Below are 9,393 nucleotides of genomic sequence, written 5' to 3'. Positions count from 1 at the left end.
GAAAAAAGATACACCGGAGGAACAAGAGTTTATGCATGTGTGTATGCATGAGAATGGGCACACATGTGGGGCACAGATGAATTAAGTCTTAGACAGAGTTTGAGATATTTGTAGAAAGATAAGGATACTCTAGCCAAAACCAACTCAATCATTTACTCTTTTGTCAATAGACAAAACAAGAGGAATAGCAAACCTCTCTTATTATTTGCAACAAAATAAAAGGCAAAATTTGTAAAAATCAAATGAAATGGCTTCTAGAAAAGTAGCTAACAGGGCCTATTGGGAATAATCCTGCTTTGTTTTTCCATTCAAAGATTATTTCTTTCTGAGTAGATATGCGTACTGATTTCAACCCAGTTCTGCAACTAGCTCACATTGCCATTATTCTGAAATAAGCAATTCCTCTTGTTTGGCAGCCACATTTCCAGTTGAGGCCCAGGGAGCAGTTGTGTCAAAGGCACTGCCACACGCTCCAGACTGGCAACATCAGAGCCACTGACCAAAACCCATACTTTTTTCTTTCTCTCTCTTCATTAAAATCTTATGTGATGAAATCCACTCAACATAATTCTTTTCATTAGCATAATTAAGGTAAGTAACGGCATGATTGTGGTTAGAGTTGCAGTTTCACCACCTTTCCAGAAACAACCACCCTTTGCTACCTCAACAGGCTCTGTTAGCCCCAAGTTTCCTTCCTCTAAGTCTTAGAGACCAGTTCACTTTTTCTAAGTCAGAAAAAATAAGGGGTGTTTAATGTGCTTTGACAAAACCTGTAGATGTTGTGCTCTCTCTAATCAATGCTTTTATAGGCAACTGTGAAAATCAGGTAGTAAGGGGGTACATGGAAGTGTTAGAAGAAGAAGACTTCTAAAAACTACTTATGCCCTGGTTAATGTGGCTCTGTGGATTGAGTACCAGCCTGTGAACCAAAGGGTCACAGGTTTGATTCCCAGTCAGGGCAATTGCCTGGGTTACAGACCAGGTCCTCAGTTGGGGGCGCACGAGGGGCAACCACACAATGATGTTTCTCTCCCTCTCTTTCTCCCTCCCTTCCCCTCTCTCTAAAAATAAATAAATAAAATCTTTTTTTAAAAAAACCTTTAAAATAAAAAATAAATAAATAAAATTTAAAAAGTATTTATGCTGCCCTGGCCTTTGTAGCTCACTTAGTTGGAGCATCGTCTCGTGACTAGAAGTTTACAGGTTTGATTCCTGGTCAGGACACATACCTAGGTTGTGGGTTTGTCCCTGGTCTGGGTGCATAAGATCCCCAGTCTGGCGCATATGGAGGGCAGCCAGTAGGTATTTCTCTCTCACACTAATGTTTCTCTCTCTCCCTGCCTCTGTCTCTAAAAACAATGAGGATAAAAATAAATAAATAAATAAATACTACTTATGTTTATCCATAACCTTTAAGTGAACTTAAAAATTCAGTTATTCAGTTAATATGTGTCATTTGACTAATATGTATCAGGGGCCCACTGTGTGCCAGGAGGTGCTTTAGGGACTCACATAAGAGTAAAAGATAAAACACAATGCTCTCTACCCTTGTAAGAAGTCTTCCCCAGGAGAGAGGATTCTAGTACGAGCTCAGCCAACTTCTCAGTTATTATCAAGAGTGAACATTTCTCCTTCTTGAAAGCCTCTCTTTCTGTGATAGTATTTTTTGAGTTACACACCCCTCCCCCTGCCTCTTTCTATCTGGCCATTCTGAGTCCCTCTGCTGACTCCTTTCCCTCCACCATACTGTCGAAAAGTCCCAGGGCTCTGTTCTAGGCCCCATTTTCTTCTCTTCCCATCTCTCTCTTTAGGAGTTCTAACCCATTTCCTATGTCTTTAAATACCAGCTACATAATACCATTAAATACCACATGAGTCCCCAATTCGTTTCTCCACCTGGCCCTCTCTTCTGAGCTCCAGGGTTATATGTCTTACTGCCTATCTGACATCTTTACCTGGATATCTAGAAGGCATTGTACATCCATCCAGTGTCTTTATTTTGAGAAAATAACACTCCATCTGACCAGTTGTTCAATCCAGAAATTTGGAAAATAATCCTTGATTCCTTCCTTTCTCAATTACCCACATAGAAGCCATTAATCATTAAATTATAGCAACTTGAACTTTGGAATATATGTCAAGTCTATTTGTTTATTTTCTTCTGTCCTGCTACAACCCTCTTCTAAACTGCCATAATATCATCTGGGCTATTCAGTAATCTGCTACCTGGTGTCCCTATTTACTCCTACTTCACACCATTAATTTTCTCCTCCTTCACACCATCAGTTTTGTCCTCCTTTACACCATCAATTTTCTCCATAGATGCTAAAGTGAACTTCTAAAATTCTAAATCAAATCATGCATGCCACTCTTTTGCTTTAAATCCCATGAATAGTTTCCCATTGCTTTTCCAGTACAAACCACACTTAACATGTTCTACAAGGGCTCTGTGATCTGACCTCTGACTACTTTGCCAGCTCTCCATCGCACATGTCTTTCAGGATCACTTCGCTTTAGCCACATCAACCTTTCTTAATTTTCATAAGTGCACTGAGGTTTTTTCACCCTCGGGGTCTTTGCCAGTATGTTTCCATCTGCCTGAATGTACAACCTGGACTTTTCAAAATTCTTGTCTTTCTTCAGCCTCAGTTTAAAGCTTTCCTCACAGAGAATATTCCTGCTCATCCAGTTAAAATCTGGCACTATATTATTCTCTGGCAGACAATCCTGTTCATTCTCTTCAGAGCTCTTTAATTTATAATTATATATGTATGTACCTTTTCATTTTGTCTTCCTTTCTAGAATATTAGAAAAGAACATGTGTTACTTTTTTAAAATAATTTATTTGTTTGTTTATTTATTTTTAGAGAGAGGGGGAAGGAGAAATAGAGGGAAAGAAACATCACCATGTGGTTGCCTCTCACTCGCGCCCCCAACTGGGGACCTGACGTGCAACCTAGTCACGTGCCCTGACTGGGAATCGAACCAGTGACACTTGGCTCACAGGCCGACGCTCAATCCACTGAGCCACAGCAGCCAAGATGTTGTGTTATTATTGTTGTTCACCACTACATCTCCATCACCTGATATGCCACCTGGCAAACAGCATGCAGTCAATAAGTATTTTTTTTCTTTTGAATGGACTTTACATGATCTGGACTTTTAAATCACTGTTGTCATAAACTGAGATAAATCTAGATATTTTTATAAATTTATGTGGATGCATTATTACACTCAAAACAATGTGTTAGGTGCTCTGCCAAATTCAAGGATATATAAAACGTGAATCCTACTCTCAAACAACTTATCACTTACAAGGGGAGAGATGATATGCTTTTGAGGACTATAGAGTCAATGTGAACATCATACACATTGGGGAGAGAAGAGACAGCTGGTTGCTAACCAATGGCATAGGCATAAACGGCAGTCCTGAGACCTGAATTTAGACAGAGCATAAGGCAGAGAAAAGGAAAGGACTGATATAATACATTGGGAAAAACTGATAAAAATTGTTAGGTGCTGGTAGTATGGAAAAGTAAAACATGATGGGCTTTTTTAGACTGGACAATGATAGTAATGTGGATGAAAACAAAACCAAAAGCAACTAAAAGGAAGAGCTGGAATGGTGGAGGGAGGGGAGAGTGTGTTTGGATAATGCTATCTGGGTTCTAGAGATGGGTCTGAGATGTAGATGGAACAGTCATAAATATGTCTGACAAGTATTATGATTATTATTTTTGGTTTTGATTTTTTACTTTTCCTTTATTAGATATTTCTAAATTACTAAATTAATGTAACATGTAAAGCTTTTAGTGATACATAAAGAAAATGTTTACAATTTTTCCAGTCTTTCTCTACCCTCCTCTAATCTAACCTTTGAGGCACTCCCTTTTACCCCAAAGTGCTTGTCTCAATGTCCTCCTTTTTTTCTTTTTTCTTTTCTTAGTGAGAGAAAGGAAGGGAGAGAGAGAGAGAGACAAACCAGAGAAACATCGATGTGAGGGAGAAAAATTCATATGCACTCTGACTGGGAATTGAACCTGCAACTTAGGTATGCGCCCTGACCAGGAATGAAACCCCTGACCTTTTGGTGTATGCGAAGATGCCCCACCAATTGGGCCATGCCATCCAGGGCTCAGTGTCCTTTCTTGAGGTATCTAAATTAAGATCCTTCAAGATATGATCCAATCTAGAGAGGAGATTATGTTTTTCACAGTAATAAAACTCCCAAAAAGAAACAAGAAACTTCAGTTCTTTTATTCTGATACAGGATCATAATATTTCCTGATGCTTGCTTGAATGTAAATATCAATGACAATTTTGCTTTAAAAGAAACATAAAGCAATGCCTTCCAACTTACGAGAGAGTTCTTAAACCTGCTGAAAACTGTATGAAAACACACCGCAGAATCCCCCCCCCCCCCCGCGCAAAAAAAAAAGCCCAGGAGACTGTGACATTTATCTAAAGACTCGTGTTCTATTGGTGGATGGTTAACCTTGTCACACTTACAGGTGACACCTGGTTGCAGGCAAGCACACTCCCAGGCATCAGAGTCCTCAGGCTGAGAAGAGGCAAAGGTGTCTGAGCTGGGAAGCTGCCAACATGCTGAAACTGTCTGCCCAGCAGCAGGGGAGCTCAGATCATGTAAGGGGCCAGGCCTTGACAGCAGCTGCCACAACCGCCAATCAAAACCTTATTCGATTTGTTAGTGGTGCTCAGACTTGTATTTTTAATTGAATTGGTTGGGGTGACATATCTTAATAAAATTATACAGGTTTCAGGTATACAGTTCTGTAATACATCACTTGTATATAGCATCATGCATTCACTACCTATTTTGTGTATTTGTTTATTTTGTTCATTAGATTCCACATATAAATGAAATCATATGGTATTTGTCCGTGTTCATTGCAGTGTTATTTACAATAGCTAAATCTGGAAGCAGCCCAAGTGTCCATAAATTGATGAATGGACAAAAATGCTGTGGTACATTTACACAATGGGATACTACTTGGCCGTAAAAAAGAAGGAAATCCCACATTTTGTGACAGCATGGGTGGACCAGGAGAGTGTTATGGTAAGTGAAATAAGTCAGTCAGAGAAAGTCAAACCTGGTTTTTAACCTCTTAGTTTTCTGCCCTGACCAGTGTGGCTCATGTTGGTTGGCTGTCATTCCAAAGAGTGAGAGTTGACAGTTAATTCCAGGTCAGGGCACGTGCCTGGGCTGTGCATTCAGTCCCCAGTTGGCGTCGGTATGAGAGGCAACTGATAGACGTTTCTCTCTCACATAGATGTTTCTCTCACTCTCTTTCTCTCTCCCTTCTCCTTTTTCTAAAATAAATAAATAAAATATTTTTAAAAAATCATTATAATCTCTTAGTTTTCTAAGAGAATAAAATGAGGAAAATGAGTGACTGTGGATAAAGTTCTTAATACAGTATTTAGCTCACAATAAATACTGAACATTGTAGCCCTTTCTCGTTCACCCCTCTTTTCTTATCATTACCATCATTAACAATATAATTTGTATAGAAACAAACTACCTACAGAAATAAACCGTGTATGGAAATCTGAGCTCAGGGTCAATGACCCACATGTGGAAGGTTATCTACGTTAATAAGAGGCATTTTCTGTATCTATTTGTTTATATCTATTCACTCATTCAAAGATTTATTGAACACCTACTATGTATAATTCAGAGATGCTGTGCATAACATGTAAGCACATTTGGGATCCTTATCCCTTTTACATGTGCATGACAACAAAGTAACCAGGCAATAAATAATGCTCAATAAATGTTCCCTGCTTTTAGTCTTGTCACTTTTTCAGTCTGTTGACATTTATAGGCAGATGATTCTTCTACAGCACAACTATGAATATGTCATTTCCCCTCTCAGAGACTCTTAATGCCTCCACCCCAACTCAACCCAATTAGAATGTCTTGCCTGAGGCTTAATATGCTGCACATTTGGCCTCAATCTAACCTTATTTCTTCCCACCCCAAACGTAGCCTGTTTTTTCTGTCCTTTGAAATGTTCCCTTTAGTTTGGGAAATTAACAGGTCAATAAAGAACTATTTAAGCCAGTAGGTATCAAATACTGTACAAAATAGTGTATAGCAGAGAAATTCAACAAACAGGTTTCTTCTGGCTGAGGTGCTCACAACAATTTTTCTGAAGAGGAAGGGCAATTTTGAGAAATTTCACTCTTTACGAGTCTTTTCACAACTCCTGAAACTATCAATACTTCATAACTTAAACCAAGACTATTTCATGCTTCAGAAGAAGAAACAATTGCTCCTCTTGTTACAGCACATAAAGGACCTGGTGTAAAACCCTTCTCCCCTCAGACATTCTCCCCTCAGAGTACATAGTTATTATGTGACATTTTACCTCCTAAGTAATCGGATCTGGAAGACTGGATTTGTGCACTGAAATGATTTAACAACTGGTTCATGCAAAATCTCAGAAGTTTACAAGACACACAGATAGTTTACAACATCATTCTCTTTTAGGATCAGAGGTCAGAGCCCATGTAAAAGTGCTACACAGTAGTGTCTTACCCGAAACCTCTTACACACATGACCTTATCTTGAAAAAGCATTGCTAGGCATTCTGAAAAGGGACATGGAGAATAAACAATGTAAAATTAGTTAATTATGGGTAAAGTTATATGATACAACAAACATTTATGTACATATGTCCCAAGTACTTTGCAGACACAAAAGGAGTTAAAGATATGTTCTCATTCTCGAATACATGGCTGGCAGTTGAATAGCAGAAAGTGCAAACTTGAAACCAGGAAACAACAGGAGGAATGCAAACATAAAAAGAGGCTACACCACTTTGTAAGGACAATTGCGGGAATAAGAGAAATAGTTTAATGCACCAAAGTTTCCTAAATTGTTTAAAATCCTGGAGGAACTTTGGGAAAATAATTCCAATTTGTATTGGTGAAATATAATAAATAATATTACAAATGTAAAAATACTTTTCAGATCTGTCTTACATCATTACATTGGAAGACCAGCAGAGAGCTTAGACATTCTATTTTTGAGATATACTAAATATCAGCTTTGTTTAAAACAAATGTATAGTATATTGACTTAGAAAAGTAAATTTCCTCTGTTTACAGAAATTTAAAAAACTATCTTAGTTTTAATACCACATGTCGTTCATAAGAAACTCATTAGATTGTGGGTAAAAGTGAAAGAATCAATTTTGGACTTGTTTTTTATTACTGTCTAAAGGATGGTAATATTAATTCAATATGAAAATATAAATATTCTGTGTGTGTGTGCGTGTATTATAGAGATGGATCTTAATCTTTTCATGCTTCACATAAAAATCATCAGGCTTCTTAAAAACCAGTTTTAGAAACCATACAGTTATTTGGGAGACATGAAGTCTGATCATAGAACTGCCCTTATATTTTTACAGCTTCTTTGTTAATAAAATGAAAGGGTCAATTAGATTGTCCCTAAAGTGATTTCCATTACAACAATGTTACTGTTTTAAGTTGCCATACAGAGCTGGAGAACTGCTCTTTCAGAGCCTGCAATAGCAATTAGGGAAGCACCCAGGCAGAGAGGCGGGTGGTTTCAGCTGATAATTCTATTCGAGAAGGTGAGAGGAGGCAGCTATGAGGAGAAACGCATAGATCTCGAATAAATGTCCACAACTACGTGTCTATATGCCATACACGTAACTGACTATCACATCATATTTTGGCTTATTTAAGGATATGTGGAATAGAAAAGTTTAACTTTTCTTTCCAGAAATGTTGGATAACATGCTGTTCTAGCTGCTACACAAGGGTATAATAAGAATTAAACATTGTAGTCTTCATCCCCAGCTCCTGGTCAGTTTCTAAAACCTTATAAGTTCCTAAGTGATATAGGTGAAAGGAGCATCTTTTGTTATGATATTTGGTTTTGGTTTCCAGTTCCTGAAATAGCTTTGGAGGGACAGAGGTGACTTTTGAAAAGCTTCTAAGAATGGGGGGCAGGGGGAGGCTGGTTGCCAGAGAACCAACCATGTGACTAGAGGGTTAGAAGTTACAACCCCCTCTGCAATCTTCAAGGAGAGAGGAGAGGGGCTAGAGACTGAGTTCAGCCACCAGTGGCCAATGTTTCAATCCACTGTGCCTATATAATGGAACCTCCATAAAAAGCCCACATGATGGGGAGTGGAAAGTTTCCAGGGTCATAAACACTTTGAGGTTCTGGGAGGGCGGTGTGCCCACCCACCGAGGGCATAGAAGCTCTGGGTATCTCCTTGCCCTCATTCCTTGCCCTGTGCATCTCTTCCACCTAGTTTTTCCTGAGTTTTAGCCTTCATGGTAATCTGGTGAACATAGCAGCATTTCCCTGAGTTCTGTGAGCCATTCTAGCAAATGATTGAACCTCAGGAGGGGGTCATGGGAATCCCCAAGTTTTAATGGGTTGCCCCTAGTACAGGAGGCCCAGACTTGTGACTGGCATCCTTTTGTGGGACTGGTCCCTTAACTTGTGGGATCTGTTAACTCTGGGTAGTTAGCATCAGAATCAAATTAACTCACAGGACATCAGGTTGGTGTTTTCTGTAGGAAATTGGAGAATGACTTGATGTGAAAACCCACACATTTAGTGTCAGAAGTGATTAATGAAGAGAAAAGAAACTTTTTGTTCTTTTTGGTTTACTGGTATTTTACAGTTGCCGTCTCTAAGACTCATTTCCCTTTGTACTCGTATTTGTGGACTTCAGGTAACAACCAAAAAATAAATAGCACTTGTATGGACCTTGATAATTTACAAAGTACATTTTCCAAGATGTGCTAAAATAGATGTGATGTAATTATCAGTAAAACTTGAGATCCCAGGGGCATTGTATGGTGCAAAAAGAAATACTATAAAACACACCATGGTAGTCAAGATGACATTTTTAAACTAAAAACAAACAAATATGGGGACAAAATTTTCATCATAGGCTTAATCTAGGAAGTTTTTCTTCTCATCAGTAAGTGAGCAAGTAATATCATCACTTCAAAACTCAGAGGCAAATGTCAAAATTTGCCCAGATAGATCACAGGTCTCAGGGACAGTGAGAACTACAGACAGTACATTCCTAGAGTGATACGGACCTGATTAAAAATGATTTTACAGTATAATTGCAGAACACTAGAACCTTTATTAATGAAGATTAAGCTTTGAGTAATTGTATTTGAAAAATTGAGAAACTTCTGTATTTAGAATTAACTGTCTTAATAAAAGAAAGTGCCACCCCATATTTGTTAAGGTAACACAAATACAAACTAGGGCATGAAAGTAAAAGATGTAGAGAACCAGGTCAAGAAAATAGATAAGAAACAACATGGACCATACTAGCCACAATTTTCTTGACCACAACTGAGTAA

This window comes from Furipterus horrens, unplaced genomic scaffold (assembly GCF_987537825.1).
Source record: "Furipterus horrens unplaced genomic scaffold, mFurHor1.1.pri manual_scaffold_1, whole genome shotgun sequence".
NCBI lineage: Eukaryota > Metazoa > Chordata > Mammalia > Chiroptera > Furipteridae > Furipterus > Furipterus horrens.
The sequence above is the reverse complement of the archived record's forward strand: the minus strand, read 5'-3'. Positions refer to the sequence as shown.